Here is a 7,011-nt window from a genome sequence, read left to right on the forward strand (position 1 = left end):
TATATATACATACCTATATATATATATATATATATATATTTACACACACACACACACACACACACACACATTGTCTGTGTTTCTTACGTTGCACTAAAATCGATGCGCCATTTATCGATCGAAACCAATCATCCAACACGCACACACAAACGGCAACAATAAGACGGCGAACACAAAGAATTTACTAAACAGCCTCAGTAATAACAATAACAATAATAATAATAATAATAATAATAATAATAATAATAATAATAATAATAATAATAATCACGACAGCAACAGTGACGACTAAACAAAGAGAAATCGAAGCCATTGAACCTGAAAATTGGTAAACTGCGTGATTCCATGTGAAAGATTTTGCAGTGAGGTCAAGGTTGTTTGAAGAACCAAAATTGCAATATATTCTTCGTGACAACATTACATAGAAGAATAGAAGACAGACGGTCAATGAGGTCGACTCTGCATCAACATCATCGTTATCATCATCATCATCATCACCAACACAACAATTACTACGATCAAACCACCCCTACCATCATCGTCATCATCATTAACACCACCACCGTCAGCAACACCTCACCACCACCTTGAACGAACGGAAGAGTCGCTAAACGGTAATTCTAAATGCTAGAAACAGCAGCCAAATACCCCTAAAAAAACAACAAAACATTCCCTGTTGCCTAAAATAAAACGTAATCCCTGATATCTATCTATCTACATGCTTTTTCGTTTTGTTGTTTTCCCTTATTCTTCTGTTAATGGGCGTAGGTTCGAAACGTAAAAGACTTTTTTCCTTTTTTCCCGAGCGTCAAACTAATACACCTGCTTGTTGTTCATACACCTGTCTTCGTCTTTTTTGATTTTCTATAAATTTCAACGATCTGTTTGTCTGTTTGTCTTTATATCTATCTATCTATCTATCTCTCTATCTATCTATCTATCTATCTAGGTGGAGTGGTCATCATTGGAATACCTAAGATCACAGACCTACATGATCAGGGTTGATCTGGGGGTTAAACGATAGTAAAAATATTAAGCATTAACATACTACGAGGCAACGAACAAAGGAAGAGGGTGAAACTTGTATGTGGTTGCTTGGACTGCTAGAAATAGCAGCCAAAAATCTCCCTCAAATCACAACTCAGCCATCCTCTCTTAATTTTTCTATTACTTGTTTCAGCACCTCGGAGGGTTTAGTCAAACAAATCGACCCTATTGCTTTTTTTCTTTTTCTTTTTTTGCTGAAGCCTATTATTTTATTGGTTCTTTTTGCCGAACCGCTACGTTACGGGGATATAAACAAACTAACATCGGTTGTCAAGCAGTGGTGGGGGACAAACAAACACAAAGATACACAGATATTCTCTTCTTTGTTTCAGTCATTTGACTGCGGCCATGCTGGAGCACAGCCTTTAGTTGAACAAATCGACCCCAGGACTTATTCTTTGTAAGCGTAGTACTTATTCTATAAGTCTCTTTTGCCGAACCGCTAAGTTACAGGGACGTAAACATACCAACATCAGTTGTCAAGCGATGGTGGGGGGGGGGGACAAACACATACACATATATATACGACGGGCTTCTTTCAGTTTCCGTCTAGCAAATCCACTGACAAGGCTTTGGTCAGCCCTAGGGGAAAGTAGAAGACACTTGTCCAAGGTACCATGCAGTGGGACTGAACCTGGAACCATGTGGTTGGGAAGCAAGCTTCTTACCACACAGTCACGCCTAGCCACACCTGTAAAAATATATAGTTTTAGCCCTTGGTAAACGATATCTGAGTGGCCGTGCGGTAAGTAGCTTGCTTACCAACCACATGGTTCCAGGCTCAGTCCTACTGCAAAGCACCTTGGGCAAGTGTCTTCTACTATAACCTCAGTCCGACCAAAGCCTTGTGAGTGGATTTGGTAGGTGGAAACTGAGAGAAGCTCACCATATATACTCTCTTTTACTTGTTTCAGTTATTTGACTGCGGTGATGCTGGAACACCACCTTTAGTCGAGCAAATCAACCCCAGGACTTATTCTTTGTAAGCCTAGTACTTATCTTAACGGTCTCTTTTGCCGAACCACTAAGTTACAGGGACGTAAACACACTAGCATCGGTTGTCAAGCGATGGTAGGGGACAAACAGACACATACACACACATATATATGACAGGCTTCTTTCAGTTTCTGTCTATCAAATCTACTCACAAGGCTATAGTAGAAGACACTTGCCTAAGGTGCCAGCAGTGGGACCGAACCCGGAACCATGTGGTTGGTAAGCAAGCTACTTACCACACAGCCACTCCTACGCCTATATATATATATATATATATTTATGTGTGTGTTTATGTGTTTTTGTGTTTGTCCCTCACTAATGCTAGACAACTGATGTTACTGTGTTTACGTCCCTGTAACTTAGCAGTTCAGCAAAAGAACCCGATACAATAAGTACCAGGCTTAAAAACAAAAATATACTGGGGTTGAGTCATTCGACTAAAAATTCAAGGCGGTGCCCCAGCATGGCCACAGCCTAATGACTGAAAAAAGAAAAAGATAAGATACGACAGGATGGCCAGGAATGGAATATCTTTGATTATAGATCTACTGGAATGGGACTGGTCTACGTTTAACACTAACCACCACCACCAACATCACCATCAAATAATACCACCGCCAACACCATTACCACCACTACTACTACTACCACATACCACCACCACCACCACCACCACCACCACCATTGCAAATAGTACCAACACTACTTCTACCTATGCAACCACAATGACGATGACCACCACTACTATGGCCAACACAATATTAAGAAATCTTGTTTGAGGTCATTCCACTTGCTATTAATAGAAGCCAGATCTTGGTCAAATTATACAGTATTGGCTTCAATAAAAAAAGAAAAATAAGGATGCCTGTAGTCCGAGATAGACTTATGTCTGCTGGATCTAACAAGAATAATTAGATATACTTTGTTTTTACAAACTATACTAAACACACACACACGTGTGTGTGTGTATCTGTATTCTCTTCGTTTTCAATTATATATACATATATACACACACACATGTATGCAGACATATATACACACACATATCAATACATACATACATACATACATATACACACACACACAGGTGCAGACATGGCTGTGTGGTAGGAAGTTTGCTTTGCAACCACATGGTTCTGGGTTCAGTCCCACTGCGTGGCACCTTGGGAAAGTGTTTTCTACTATAGCCTCAGGCCAACCAAAGCCTTGTGAATGGTTATGGTCTCACTTGGCTTCTCGGGTCTTCTTAAACACAGTGGTAAACAGACTCTCAGGTTGGACATAGTGAAAGGGTTTGCTTATGTCAAGAGCAATATCAACAACATTGCATTTGTCATACTTCCTCAAAGGTGAGAGACCACCAGCGAGTGACATAAAACCGAATAGATCTGGTTTTATCGAGACCATCCATTACTTTTAAGGTGTTGGCAGAGTTAGAGGGGTTAGCTTTGTCAGGGACAGAACAAAACCGATTTTAGTGGAGTTGTTTTAGTTACTTTTGCATATAATGTATGTCTTGGGTAGGATATTAAACTGCATTTGATAATGGGACCCTGGTTCAAGAATTTTAGGGTTTTGAGAAGTATCGAACTATCACTTAGCCACTATTGTTCCTAGGCCTACTCTGACCTGGAGTAGCAACACCTGTCAGGACCCCAGCTTTGGGTTAATTAGCATGTCATAGAATTGCCTCCTGGAAAAGATCACTGACACATACCTCAATGGACCCAGGGCAGATAAGGTCCTTCAGCTCTTTAGCTGATCATCTAAGAGAAGATAACTCCAGACAACTCGTGTACCCTGATAATTACTGAGTGTGGTCTTTGTTGCACAAGGACCAGCACAAGTTTGGAGGATGAGAGAGTGGGACTGTTTGGAGGATGAGAGAATGGGACTGGTTCTGCCCAAGCCATGCTTACCACACTAATAAACCCCCGTTGCCTTGTGGGGTAATTTATTGAACATTTAGGAAAAGGACAAGGGAGTAAACCTCTACAGAAAAATCAGGACCCTATGGCTGATATACATATCAGTTATATTTCACTAATAACTGGTATCTCCAGCAACTCCATGGATGTTATGAACATATTGACTTGTCTTTCGTTTGTGGTGTATCCTTGAATAGAGAAGTGGTAAATATACTTGAGGCTAGGCACTTGTTTCTGGAAACAGGCCCAGGTACAGCACACAACTGAGGGAGTTACAGTTTCTGCAATACCACCAAGCACAAGGAAGAAGGCCAGCAACAGTGTATAAGCTGCATTGAGAAGTTTCCATGTAGGGTGGGGATGGGGTATTCAGGGTGTGTAATTCTACCAAGTAAAATCAGGATTAATTTCATCATGGGCTGATGGAAACCTGCTGCTAGTAACTAAGAAACTTAATGCTGTTGGCAGCTAAACCAGCTCCAACAAAATTGGCTCTGTGAGGAAGGCGGGTGGTTTGGTGGGGGGGGGGGCATCCATCCAGCATTTAACTATTAACTGACATTGTTGCTTATGGCAACAAGGGTTCCAGTCGATTCGATCAATGGAACAGCCCGCTCGTGAAATTAACCTGCAAGTGGTTGAGTGCTCCACAGACATGCGTACCCTTAATGTAGTTCTCAGGGAGATTCAGCTAGAGTGTAACTAGGCTGGCCCCTTTGAAATATAGATAAAACTTATTTTTTGCCAGCTGAGTGGACTGGGGTAACGTGAAATAAAATGTCTTGCTCAAGGAAACAATGTATTGATGGGAATTGAACTCACAATCTCATAATCATGAGCCAAACACTGTAACCACTAAGTCACATGCCTTCCACTATTAACTCTTTTTGTTCCAGGTTATTTTGAAAATAATGAAGAATTTAGTGAAACACACACATGCATATACGCATATGTATGTATACACATACACATATATATGCGCAGGGGTGGCTGTGTGATAAGTAGCTTGCTTACCAACCATATGGTTCCAGGTTCAGTCCCAGCTGCACGGCACCTTGGGCGAGTGTCTTCTACTATAGCCTCGGGTCAACCAAAGCCTTGTGAGTGGATTTGGTAGAGGAAAAGGTGAGCTTTTTGAGGAACTAACATGCGCTTGGTGATGTGGTGATGTAATGAAAAGGTCTTGAAGAGACTGCGTGATGTGTGTGTGTATACACAGACATATTTAGGTTAATCCTTGAGGTTTCTGTTAGAGTCAATTTTGATTTAGGTTTCGTGTGTGTATGTGTGATGGAAAATTAATTAATAAACATCATCTGTGTCATTTATAAATTCCTAATTACATTGGTGTACATAAATATCAATCTATCTATATATAAATGTGTGTGTACGTATTTTTTCTTTAAAATGTTTCAGCTTCAAAGCTGCGGTCATGCTGGGGCACCACCGTTTATATCTTGTATTGTTATTCGCATACCTGGCTACCTTGGTCGCCTACTGTGAAATATATGAAATCTTTTTCCAATTTATCGTACTTTGATACGAAAAAAATCCACAATCTTCCGTCTCAATAAACCACAATTGTCCCTGAAAATTCTTCTTTTATATTTACTACGAAATGCTTGATGTTGACTTTCTTCCTACACCTCGATCCCTGAATCTTATATACATCATCATCATCATCATTTAACGTCCATTTTCCATGCTGGCATGGGTTGGATGGTTTGACTGAGGTTTGGAGAGCCAGAAGGCTGCACCAGGCTCCAATCTGATCTGGCAGAGTTTCTGCAGCTGGATGCCCTTCCTAATGCCAACCACTCCAAGAGTGTAGTGGGTGCTTTTACGTGCCACTGGCACGAGGGCCAGTCAGGCGGTACTGGCAACGGCCACGCTCAAAATGGTGTATTTTACGTGCCACCTGCACAGGAGCCAGTCCAGGGGCACTGGCAACGACCTCACACTAAATGTGTTCATGGAGAGAAAAAAATATTGAAAACCATCAATATATGTCAGAGTGATTAAGAAACGAGGAACGTATCAGGTGGTCGTGAGATGTGCTAAAAATAACAGCTACATCGCCCTTAAATCACACACAAAGAAACCCATTTTTTTTTTCATATGAATTCCCATGTATAGAAAACAATTTAGCAAAAAAATTTTCTGAAAATTCCAAAAAATGAAAAAAACTACGAGGGGTTATATAGAGAGGGGGGGATGTGTCTTAAACCAGAATTCCGCCAATAGTTCTTGCAGATAGGAAGGGAGGATTTAGCGTTATTGACTTTCAGCCTTGCGCAATTTTCCTGATTTGCAATATCTACCAAGAACTGACTCTGCCCTTCCGTTCCTCGAAAATCGATACAATAACTTCCCATTTTGTATCCTATACGATTCCATGATATCAATTTAACCCCCCATCCATCACCTCCTGCAAAAGAATTTATGGCCTCGTGCCATGGTAAGGAATCTTTGTCGATCATATATAATTACGAAAACAATTCTTGAGTTCTTGAGAAATGGTAAATGTGAGTGCCTCAGCAAAATAAATAAAGCAGCTCCGAGTTGTATCGGAAAATGGAAAAGATAAATAAATAGATATACAACCTCAACGCGGTTTCGATACTGAACAGGATTCGTTTCGCTTCACTTCACTTGGTTTAAGTAAGGGAGGATGGAGAAAGGGAAGGAGATGGCGTGAAGGGAAAGGCATTAACAACACGACTTCCTCTTTCGTTTTAGAAGACCCCCGAATATGCATACGCACAAATATATATACAAAATATACGATTTTGTATGCATACACAATATAAATACACACGCATATATACACAATATATATACATATATTATATATATATATATATATATATATATATATATATAATAATAATATTAGGGATAAAAATCCAGAATTACAGGTAAAAACTCAATTAAAATCAATTTATTAAAAATTAAAATTAAATCAAGTTTCACAGTATTAAATATATATCGAGTTCATGAACCTTGGTTCTTTTCCCTAAAACTATACACACACACACAC

General features: G+C 39.9%; 1 protein-coding gene across 2 annotated transcripts in view; it reads right to left on the reverse strand.

Annotated features, from left to right (window-relative positions):
- The window catches only part of LOC106871073 (uncharacterized), a 52,455-nt gene that overhangs the window by 41,648 nt on the left and 3,796 nt on the right, over positions 1 to 7,011 (reverse strand). Inside the window, exon 1 of one of the 2 annotated variants that reach the window (XM_052976336.1) lies at positions 319 to 507. The exons of the other annotated variant lie outside the window; for it this stretch is intronic. The gene's annotated coding sequence lies outside the window, so the exon portion shown is untranslated. Of the gene's footprint in view, positions 1 to 318; positions 508 to 7,011 lie in introns of those variants that run through there. 2 annotated transcript variants of the gene reach the window in all.

Source organism: Octopus bimaculoides, chromosome 24 (genome assembly GCF_001194135.2).
Source record: "Octopus bimaculoides isolate UCB-OBI-ISO-001 chromosome 24, ASM119413v2, whole genome shotgun sequence".
Taxonomy (NCBI): domain Eukaryota; kingdom Metazoa; phylum Mollusca; class Cephalopoda; order Octopoda; family Octopodidae; genus Octopus; species Octopus bimaculoides.